General features: G+C 34.7%; 1 pseudogene; it reads right to left on the bottom strand.

Annotated features, from left to right (window-relative positions):
* Window positions 1-12361, bottom strand: part of LOC148055852 (uncharacterized) — a 41474-nt pseudogene that overhangs the window by 16668 nt on the left and 12445 nt on the right.

Here is a 12361-nt window from a genome sequence, read left to right on the forward strand (position 1 = left end):
GGAAACCACAGTTCAGCTTGGGGAAAGGACTAATAAAACTTGGTTCTCCTTCCCCTGAGTCACTCAAGGTAGACCAGGAGAGAGAAAAAAAAAAAATCACAAGTCATCCCTTGTATTTTTTTGGCCAATCCTAATGCAAATTAGAAGGATGATGAAAAAAAGAATTCTGACTTCTTTCAGGGATTAAACAACATTCTTCATACATTGGCTGTTCCTCTTTCTTGTAGATGCCCCTCTACACAAGGTAGAAAGATGAAAGTAAAGGAACCATTTATGCTGATTTAGAGCTCCTGTACGATGACTTTTACTGCCGTTATGCCAGTCAGGCACCATGTCCAAAGTTACTGTATACAACCCTTGTGACTTTTTAAAAGTCAGAACTAGACCCAGAGATTGACAAAACCTGGGGCCTTCCATTCTGGAGTCTCTTTGCAGCACTTTTGAAGGCAATGACTCTTTTTGTTGTCCTATATTGGAAACAGATTTCTTAGATGGTGAAATATTAGTGTAGCATGAAGTCTGGAAGGAACAATACTAAAGTTAGCATTTCAGCTATATAAATTTCTTGGGGATAGATTTGGATGGAAAAGATGTTCTGTCTTTAAATGACTAGCTGTTTAGAGATATCTGAGGATTTAATTTTCACTTTTTTTTTTTCTTGCATGCTATGTTACAATTACAGGAAAATAATTATAATTCTACTTTTTCTTCTAGTTTTAGTAGTACTATAGAGACTCAATATGATGAAAAATTTTGGAGGTTGATCCATCTGGTATTAGAACATTTATTTTAGGTTCTGTCTACTGTGGGGCAAATATGATCCCTGGTGTACCTTGAAGGCTTGTTCCCAGTTTCTCAGACTAGGGAATTTGTTACATAATCTGTCAATTCTCATGCAAAGACTTTATTTCAATGGGAAAAAAGGCAAGGAGAGAAAATGTTTACTGTTCACTGTTGAACTTCATGTTATCCATTAATGATCAATGAACTGCCTAGAGAAATGTATTTGCTTTTCTCTCTTTTGGATTTCAAACTGAGGCTAAAAAAATTATTCCTAAAACAGTGCTTTCTAAGATTATTGCCTTATAACCTTCATAAATAACAGAAGATTTGTTACAGAAAGAATCTGGATTTCAATATTTTTTAAATAAGTCTATAACTAATAATTTCTGTTTGCCTTAATGATAAATTTTCTATCAAGTTGAAAACGAGGTAATTCAGTGATCAAGGAATACCGCACAGATTCATCAGCCATCTTAAAGTAGAAGCAACGGGTTCCCAATCACTGAAACTTGTAAAATATGTGAACTTGAAAAAAGTCTACAGGTAACAATCAACCACAAAGAGTATTTTACATGAAAATGTCTATATAATTCATTGCCACAGGGAAGTGTTATAGTATATAGTTATAAATTCTCTAAAATATTGTCTTAATGGCAATAAACTTTTCCCTCTGCTTTGATTAGAGATATGCTTCTGCCACCAGCTGAACATTTTTTTGCTAACAAGCTGATGTTTTTCTCTTCTATTTCGAGAATGACCAGAGATGAAACATTGAGGATCAAACAGTGAGTTTTGCATCCCAGCAATTCTGCAGAAAGAAGTATCTGCACAAAGAAAGCTTGCTAATATATTTATTGTTTTAATCAATGAATGAATGATCACTTTTTTTTCTGCTTCTGCATCAATAGATTTTAAAATATCTGCCTTAGGCATTTTCAGGAAGTTTGTTTTTATTCCATATTTTTGTAGGTCTTTGATCAACTGGACCTCTCCTAATTTCTGTTAAAACAATTTGAGCTGATAGCAGTTGTACATATATGATGTGACATAAATCACTGAACTGTTCATTACAGCTGATTTATTGCAAGGAATATGACTGTCAGTCCGTTTAACTAGGAGTTTGCCAAATAAAATGCAAAATTATATGGTGTCCTGGTGAGGGCAGCAAAACATTCAACATACATGCTTTTAATAAGCCAGTTGCTGTTCTATGCAAACTAATTCTGAAATTGCAAATGACAGGAAAATATGCTTTTTGATTTAGGAACAGATGATAGGAAGCTGCATTTTTTTCCATTTTATTAGTCACTGTCTGATAGAGTTTTCTAGTATTAATAATAACCCCTATTCTTAGAAATTTTTCTTCAAACTTACATCCCAAATTAGAATGGGTCTGCAGATGAAAACAGATGTTTAAACTGGAAGCCATTTACAGTCTTAATCTCAAAGGACTGTGAAAAAGATGGAAGCAACCTGATTTTTTTTTTTCCTTCGGATGACTTCATATGTGCTATAAAAAAAAATGCTGGAACTAGGATTGGTTATCTCCTACAAAAAACACATTATTTTTTGATGATTTAGACTAAATGCTAAAGTAATTCTTTGAAAAATAATTCTGATTGCTTGAGAATGCTGGAAAATATAGAATGAGGAAGAGGAGAAAAAAATAAATCTCAACAATTAAGTAGCTGGAAATCAGTAAAGAGAAATTTACTCATCTTTCCTCCAGGATCAAGATTTTCCTTTTTTAGTGATTCTTTCAATAATCTCAACATATACTTTTTTATTTGCAGTAGAAACAACTATCTAAAATGGAAGACAGTTACCAAATCGACAAATATTCAGTCTTATACAAGACTAAAATTAATGGCTGCTCCTTTTTTCCTAGGGGAAAAAAAAAAAAGCGCATTTATGAGCTATATACTCAGACTTTGTAAATATCTATTCATTTTGCTCATATGCTGCTGACTTTGGCTTCCTTTTCACCTGATTTATGTCAGAATCTGAAATACATATGATGGAAGAATGGTTTACGTTATATGTTTTTGTCAAATGGAAAAATAATGTTATGTTTCAAGCTGAGTAAAAAGCAGAGAACATTTTTTAGAGGAAACGTGGACTGCAATTATTGTTAAGCATGTTTGTTAGGTTTATGTTTGGAATTATTTCCAACATTCAGTCTCAAACTAACCTTGAATATGAATTGCACTTTATATTTCAAATCTGTCTGTTGCTCTGTATGATGTAAATGTTTTCATTTTGTATGATATGTGTTCTGTTTAGGACACTATTGTGAAGCTTGGCTTTCACAAATTACACAAACTAGCAAGTCATTTAAAATGATACATGGTTATTCAGTTCTTAAAATTTCACTGTGAAGGGGATTATTTGAACATCTATTGCAAGGTTACTTCTCTCTCCTGTGGTTTTTTGTTTTGTTTTGTTTATCTAACACTGTAAAAATTAAGTGTTATTACATAACTCTTCTGAGGCTGTTTTATGTAGGTGTGGAGATGAAAAAACAAAACATATTTTTAAAGGTGTACTGGTGTGAAATAAATCTTGATACGCCCTGCGTTCTTTCAAACTTACTTTTGAAGTACTACACAACATACTTCTTAAAGAAGGACATTCATATTATTTGAAGAACTAAGACATTAATATTATACATATATAAATTAATAAGTAACTAGCCTGATCTAAAAAAAAGATCAAGTTTTGACTTTGTTATTCACATGGGCCAATCTGCTGGTTTTCAAAATAAGTGTCAGGTAAACTGCTACAGATTAGTTGCTCCTTATCATACAAAAAAAAGTGATATTTTTCTGATCATTTAATGATTTATCTGAAATCAGTACTTGTAGGATTTAAAAAAATTTAAAAAAGGAAGAAATTATGAAATTATGAAATCTAAGTAGCCTAAAATATGTGTTGTTGTTTGAACAAAAGGATTAAGCAATGTCATGAACACAGTTGCATAACCACACAAAAGGTTGAAGTGTTTCGAGGGAGTCTCATTCATCCTTCTGTGCAAACTATGATCACTGCTGGATATCCTTTAACTCTCATAAAGTGAAGAGCAAATGGACAGACAGACTTCAGGACAACCCATGCATTAGAATTTCTCTGTGGAAAAGAAGATGAACACTTAGCAGAGGATTTTTTTGAGGTGGTGTTGCTGTTTGGTCTTCAGTGGAGGGTTTCAGAGAGGTGAGGGTACCAAAGGGATTAAGATGTGTTAAGAGGGGACAGAACCTTTGTTGGAGAGGGCTTATTTGCTTTTTGATTTTTGCAGTTGTAGTCTTCAGACCAAGGAGAATGCTGTGAGGAAAAAGGGAAAGAAAGGGAAATTCTGCTAATGAAAGCAGTGTTTCTGTTAATGAGAAGTAATAAATCTCCTTTCACCTTTTAGTGCTTTCTTTTCTTTTTATTCCCCATGAAGGTCAGTGGTCAAGATTGCAAGCTAGCTTTCTGGGTTTTTTGAGGGAGATTAAACAAAAAGGAGAAAAGTAAAAGAAAATCAGTCATCATGGAACCTAAGAGCAAAAAGAATTTGATTATTCTTATCCAACCTAATAGAGGGATTGAAAAATAAAAATGGCCAGAAAAAGGTCTCTAAAATCCTGAAAAGAAACAAAATTCCTTCCTTTCTTCCTTGTCTACATCATCTATCCTCATTGATAATTCCAGAGGGAGCTTAGGCAGGCCAAAATATCACATTGATACACATATCTTATATTGATAAACATAAGGAATATATTTACTGCCAGAAGAATTACATGTATTGCTATCCTCTTTCTTCTTCGAGAATGCAAACTTCTTTTTCAAGACTTCTGGAACTGCCTCAGGCTGGGATTTGTTGATGGTACATACAGTGATAGTAGTCAAAAGCCCAAACCCTATAATTCATGTTGGGATTTTACTTTTTATCTATTTCCCTCTTGCCAAGGTTAAGCTTGCTAGCTCTGCTAGACAGAACTGGAACTAAAAGCTAGAGAGTAGCAATTAGTGTTCAGTGGCCTGTATTATGCTAACTAGCCTTGCTAACAACAATGGGACATGCTCTTCTTGAAATCTACCCAAGAGTGAAGTTGTCACAACAGAAAAATGAAAACATGGGGATGCAGTAGATGATAGATTATATCTATCTATTATATCTTTTATTAAAATAATCTGCACATTTCTTTACTTCAGCTTCACCAGGTAGTATGATATCTATATTTAGGTTTCATTGGCATCCTTGGGGAAGTAAATATTCCTCTGACTCATTGGATTAATCTCTTCTTGTTTTCTACCTACCTTCTCATTCTACTTTTTAATAAAAAATCCCTGGCTTAGTTTTGATCAGATTGCATACTTTACACTTCAGTAACTTGCTAAGAATTTCTGTCTTTCCCCCAACCCTCCTATGCATGAGTTGATGAGTGGATGTTTTATAGGCCTACTTGGTAGCATTTGCACAGAAAGATAAGGATTTTTAACTTTAAAAATTGGTGAATTATAACTTCTTTGCATTTTCTTAACTTTTTTTTTATTTATTTTGCTGTACAACTATATATTGCTATGCGTATGAGATAGAGCAAAGGTATCCACACACTAGCATGTAAAAAAGTATACAGAAGAAAGTGTAATTAAACTCTTAGAGTTGAGTTCTATACAGAAGACCATTGGATTTAACAATATAAATATGCCCTCTGAAAATCACCTGCAAAGCATCCAAATTATATTGGGTGAATATTTTTACAAAATTAGAAGGTAGAAGAGGGCTAGATCATAATCCTACAGGAAAGAGATATATGCATAGGTGTTATGTTACCTAGCAACATAGGGCATAATCTGTTACCTACTCCATTTCTCCAATCTTACTATAGTGCACGGGGGAAAAATGACACACAATAGGTGTACCAAGTCCTTAATCTCTGGTTCATTCTCTGGTCTAGAAAAAAGTGGAAAATGTATATTTGTATACGTGGCTCTGGATAAATATTATGAAAGGCTTATGTCCCTGCACATGGCAAGCACCAGTCCCTATTGTCAGCTAGTATTTCACAAGAGTCAGAAATGTGTTCAAGTCTTTACAGATCACAAGAAGAAGAAGAAAACAAAAGCCAAAACAAAAATAATTTTAAACCCTACAACCTCAACTGTTGTAATTAAAACAAGTAATTTACTTCAGGTTCTACTGATGTGACAGCATGGGAAAATATTGTCCTTTATTCAGTCTTAGACACAATGAGCATCATAGGGAATGCACTTGTAAAAAAACCTCTCATTGTGCCATAATGCTTACTAGCTCAGAGGGTCTTTTTACATAAAAAGGTTAGGAAACTTACAGGAGAGTAATAACAGTTACAATTAGGCAAAAATGGCAAATATGCCTACATTTTTTCCTTCATAGATACAGATATCTATTTTTTTTTTATCCGTAGCTCTGACACCATATGGTTTTCTTTTTAGCTGAAGATGAATCACTAACCAGTAAGGACAGGAGTACAAAAAGGTTATTATGCAAAACTTTTTCAAATAGAACCTTTTCTATCAGTTGACTAGGTTAGGCTTGGTGTGCAGTTTCAAGAAATTCCCGATTTATATGTGCCCATGTGCCTGTGCTCGGGTACTGTCTGGATATCAGATTTTTTTTCATGCTGAAAAAGAGGAGCAATCCCTCTGTTATATTTGGTCTCCCAAGGATACTAATGTGGTTTTGCAGGCTTTCAGAGAATCTGGGAAACTCTCTGATCTTTCACAAACTGGAAAACTCTGCTCTGGCAAAGACTCCTGACTAACTGTAGAATCTGCCATTAACACAGCAATCCCAATGACTTTGTGTGCATATGGGTGTGTATGTGTGTTTAGGACCTGATCTGCCATCCATGTGAGTCTTCTGTTTAGGACTCCTCTTTTTATTTCTACTACTGAACAGAATAGTCTAGAGGGTCACCTGGCTATTCCTCAGATATCATGTAGCACAGAATGACGATTTATGTCTCTTCTTTGGGTCCTGACTCAGCCATGTTTAATCAGTATAAGGGTTAAAAGTTAATGGCTGCACTGGTCTATTAGAGGGTCTTTTAATCCTCCAAAAGGCACTACAGTAATCACTGGTGTTTTGTGTGGTCTTGTGTACAAAAGAAGCGAATGCAGCAAAGTGAATTTGAAGCTCAAGATACATGGTTAGGTCCATGAGCTCCAGAAAACCCTGGGTTCACTGAATATGAGGACTACTTGAGGAATAATTCACTACTCAATCCTAAGAAAAGACAACGCAGCTCAGCATCAAAAAGTTTGCAGAAACTTAAATAGGAGATCAGAACAGCTTTGACACACTGGTGGATGATGCTGAACACTAAGAGAAAAGGGGATATTCTTGGGACCAGCAAAAGCATTGAACCAGCCCAAGTAATAGCCAAAACTAGTTACCTACCTCATGAAAACAAAGTATATATTTCTTTAAATAATCTCAATTCAGGTTAAAAAGCGAAAATTTTGAATATTTCTTTTCCAAAACAAGTCAGAATGCTTTTCTGCATTTGTAATCTTTTGTATTCCTTTAATTCATGTGTGTTTCTGTCTACAATTTAAAGTAAAATAATTTTGGAATGGAAATCTAAACTTTTTATTATGAAATGTCAAACTAGGATTTTAAGGTTCAAAAGCCTCCTCTTCACACACCATTTTATTTCCTCTGAATTTAATATTGCCTGAATCAAAATGATTAGTTAATTATTTTTGTTGTTAAATTGGCATTTTCTCATGGAAGCCTCTTACATATTTTATTTCTTAACTGTATCTAGTCATGAGACACTGAGCATCTGAATGTGGCATGCCATTTCCAGGGGACTTCTGGAATCAATGTTATTTGACTTCCATCACTGCTGCTTTCTTGTGAATGCAAACCCTAAGTGCTCAACAATAAGCAAAACCAAATGAAACTACTAAAAATGGCTATTACATTCATCACAGGCCTTCACTAACTTACCTTTTAACAGTAATGCCTTCCCTACTCCTTTTCTTTCTTTCTTTCTTGTTATAACATCTTACCTCCCTCATCAGTGAAAACAACAAGGGAGCTAATTCTGCCCAGTACTCAATGCCTTTGATTCGTATTAAATTGAGGAGAATGAGATCACACAGCAAATCCCATGAACAGCTGCTGAAGTGACACCAAGGTCCTGTGTACTTTGGAGAGTCAGGCATTGATGTAGCTGTAGCTGCGCAGCTCATTTTCTGATGGGCAAGTTTTCAGTCACACAGGCTTGAGAAACAGTGACAGTAAGATCTTGCTTCTCTACATCTCTTCAGCTCCACTGATGCCTGCAATCAGGGCAATTTATGAGTGAAAAAATAAGGCCAAGAACAAATGCTTTGGTTCTTCTTTCCTGCAGTGGAGTTTAAAAGCCCTGAGGATCAAGCCCCCTGGCATTTTTTTTATGTTAATAATAAAAAAAAATAAACAGCTCTGCAGTATGTAAGATATGACACATTATTTTCTAGTATTACAAAGTTTTTCTTTGCTATTTTTGATCCTTTAATTATTTTTTTTTAATTAATAACAGTGTTTTATGAATTCTGTTTCCTTTTTCTTAAGCATTCTGGATTACAGCTGCAAAAATGTCTTCTGTAGAGTGCTACTAATCAGCAGCCCGTGAGGAACTGTAAGAAGCAGCTTAGCAAAAGCAATCAAAATTTTTATAATCCAGGAAGTAGAAGGGAAAAGAACCCAAAACAAATACACTTAAGAATCCACAGAGGCAATTAGAGAAGATAGCAATAAAAGGCAACAATGATGAGTATCTGTATCACTGTAGTAGGCCTAAATTTTCATCAGCTGTTCTGCTATATTTTCATTTTTTTCAACTAAACACTTTTGTAAATTCTCACTACATTAGAAGGATAGGACCTTTTGGAAGGTAATTTTCTTCTCAATTATTTTGCAAAGAGACAATTATGTAGAGTGAACTCAATTAAACATAATTGAAAATTGTATTTAATTCTCAGGAATTATGAAATTAAAAGAGAAAAGAGGCTCTAGTTATTTTGGAGAAACTGAGGAGCCAAGAGTTACCCTCAGTTACAGTAATGCAGTCAATGCTTACAATATAGTGATGAATTATCATTTCAATGTTTCAGGCAAAGATCGACTGGTAAACTTCTTTTTTTTTTAACCGTACAGTTTTACCGAGTAACATTTGCCAGAGTCCTGCAAAAAAATTCAATACTGTCTATGCGGGTAGTTGGTAGAAGTTCGGAGTAGATGAGTCTGTGTTCAGACCTAGCCAGTGAAGAAAACCTTTTGTGGATGTTGCCTTTTTACAACTACTGTTACCAATATTGATCTTGGGCTAACCACTGCAGTACACTGAAATCAATCCAGCTACATTCCTTGGAGTCACCTAAAACTAGAGCACTCCATTGTTGAATCAAGTCCATTGACTTAAAATAGCTTTATTTACACTGGAATGTTAACACAACACAGAGATAACACTCGAATGTTAACACAACACAGAGACAAATAGGGACATTCCCCTTTCTCATGTCTCGGAAGTCTGCACAAAACAATCTGGTAGGATTTGTGCTGAAAATAATAGGAACTGAAAGGAAAGAAATCTTTTTCTCTATGTAGTTTCCTTTATAGCCTAGAGGGCACAGGATGTGGGAATGTATAGTCTACATATGAACTAATTTAACTGCAGAAGTATAATCATTAACCTGAACCAGCCCTGACTGTTTCTGGTTTTGGTGTAACTTGCTTGGCAGAGATGTGCTATTTTAGTTAAGATAGTTCATACCCAAACAGAGAATATTTTGTAGATGAAGATCTAAAACATAAAGTATGTGAGCATCCAATGATTATGTGTTGCCATGAAGATAGAACATCAAGCATGACCACCAGATGTCCTATCTGTCTGTTCATTAGTGCAGATTAAATGTTGCTGCTGTTTGTTGGACTTACCAGTAGTAAGGGTAGTGACTGTTAAGGAATCATTGAAAAATAAGTTTACTTTGGACTGGTTTAGCTGTTATACTGTCTTTTATACTTTTGCAGCTGAATCAAACTGCCAGACAAAAAACTGAGAATGCCCTAAGCCCCTACTCATATGCCAGGAATTAACCTCATGTATTTACTTCTAGTAAAGCAACAGAGACCTGCCTCCACTAAAATTTGATGGTGACAGAGCTGATGACCATTTTTATCCCCCTATAGAAAACACAGTCTTTTTGGCAGTTAGGGTTTAGCCTAAGGCAGAGTTGAGGGACTGTTATTTATGCTATTTTACTTTATTAGCCTACAAATATTTGCATCTCATTTTTCATTCTTACAAATTTGCATGTATAAGTTGCTTGAATATATATATGTATATAAATACATACATGCATACATACATATGCACAGAGGTATATAGCTCTATGTATGAATTTATACAAAAAAGAATCTGGTGAGTTGCTGTGTGGCCTGCTAACAAATATTTTCGGTTGTTCTCTTCCTCAAATAGCAGAGTTTCATTTGTTCTGTTGTGCCAGGATCCTTCTCTCATTCACTAACCCACCTTTATTTATATCTTGAATCCAACAAGATGTACAGAATATTGTACTGAAAATAATGCAGACTACAGATTTAGACCACCAAAAAAAGAAAACCTAGCCCTCCTGGATAAAACCAGCCTTCATGGATGAATGTCTTTTTTTTTAATTGTCCCACTTGAGTGGTTCCTAAACATCTTTAGGGCACATCCTGTATTTGGTGTATCAAAATTTGTTAATACCTTTGCAATGGATCTTTAGTCTTTCAAAGCCTAAAAACACAACTGCATTCCTCTTGTACAGTGTACATAAGAGATGCCAAAGCACCTCTGATTTCTTAAGATGGATTTCATTACAGTTTAAAGCAAGGTCCCTTTCTAAACAGAATATTATTAAACAGGTCTGCTGGTCCAGACCAGTTTAATAAAAAAAAATTTAAAAAAATTTTAAAAAGGAAAACAAATCTTTGCTTTATCACCATGTCCCCCAAATCTTAAAGCTATTTGTGGTCTTCCTGATATGGACCAATTTATGCTTCTTATTTGTACAGGGACATCCACTACCATTAAAGGGAATGGAATCTCCTGACACCAAAGTTGTCCTCAGCATAAGGATCAAGTCTCCAGGCTGTCACTGGGTTCAAGATGTTAAACAAAATTCAAAGTAATTTTAAATTCTAGCCTGATAACATTGAGATGTGTTGAAACATTGTTTCTCGCAAGTGGTAAACCTTTGTTAATTTGCTTATTGATAATTGCCAAGTTGTTTTGATTACATCTGATGGGATAGTGTTGTTTAGCTTTGTTCTTTGTATATTTATTTTAACCACAGGCTTCAAAGTTATTCCACATCTGTTATCAAACTGAGAGGAAGACAGGCCGCCTTCTATGCAGATAACACACAGGATTCTTATACTGCTAGCAAATATGCGCTGTTATTATTTACATTGTGTTATTCCCAAGCAACATTGGTACTAAGACGTCATTTGAAGATACATTCCTTTTACACATTTTAGCCTTTAAAAAAAATTTATATTAATTGTCCAAGGCAGTTAATACAGTAGATTTATATCTGTGCAAAAATAAATAGCTTTAGTATAGACAAAAGACTAGTTATTTTTAGTATTATTCCACTAGTCAATCTAATTCTTGACCTAAAGACACTACTGCCTAAGCTATACCTCAGTTGTTCTACATATAGGTGAGCAACACAATGATTCATTTACTTAAAATCTCATTAGATTAATATTCCTGTCCCAAAACTTATTTATTGTTTTTGATATTGCCGTTGTTTTGGTTTCCCTCCTTCCCTTTCTCCCTCCCTTCCTCCCTCACTCCTTCCCTCCCTTTCTCCCTTTCTTCTTTTCTTCCTTCCTTCTTTCCCTGCCTCCCTCCTTCTTTCTCTGTCTTCTCTTCTCTCTCACTTTCTCTCTCTCACACACCTTCTCACTTTCTCTCCTTAACAGACAGAAGGTCACAGCAAGGGGAAGAGTACCAAACAAAATAATTCCTTCCCCATCCCCTTCAGCCGAATCTCTCCCATGTGATTTAATTTTTAGTTCATTTTTCATATTATCAGTATTGTTTTAGTATTCAGTTATGCTAAATGCATAAGGAAAAAGTGAAGAAGGAGCTATTTTGCAGTATTTTGCATCTTTGATTCAACTTGTTTATCTTTGGGTTATAGGAGAAGGCACATGTCTAAACAATATTAGAATGTATTATCTTTACATCTGAAATCGAAAAAGAAAACAGAGTGTAAGCCAACAGCAGGTTCTTAAATACAGTACCAGATGTTCAGAAAACAAATATCAAATTAACAATTTATGGAACAACACATAAAGATCAAAACATATTGTGCATTTCTGTCAGAAAAGTGCTGTTTTAGCAATTATTCTGGCTTTAATTTTCAAACTCCTGACTGAATTGAAGAAGGTATCACCAAGCCAAAAAAGTCCTACAGGTCTTTCTTCACATTGTGTAGAAATTCTAAAAAAAACCCAACCAACCCCACATAGTTCTGTTTTGGTTTGACCCTGTAAAGTACTGAGCATCTC

The sequence above is a fragment of the Nipponia nippon genome, unplaced genomic scaffold, assembly GCF_047370975.1.
Source record: "Nipponia nippon isolate SJK-2023a ecotype South Korea unplaced genomic scaffold, ASM4737097v1 scaffold_2, whole genome shotgun sequence".
Classification (NCBI taxonomy): Eukaryota; Metazoa; Chordata; class Aves; order Pelecaniformes; family Threskiornithidae; genus Nipponia; species Nipponia nippon.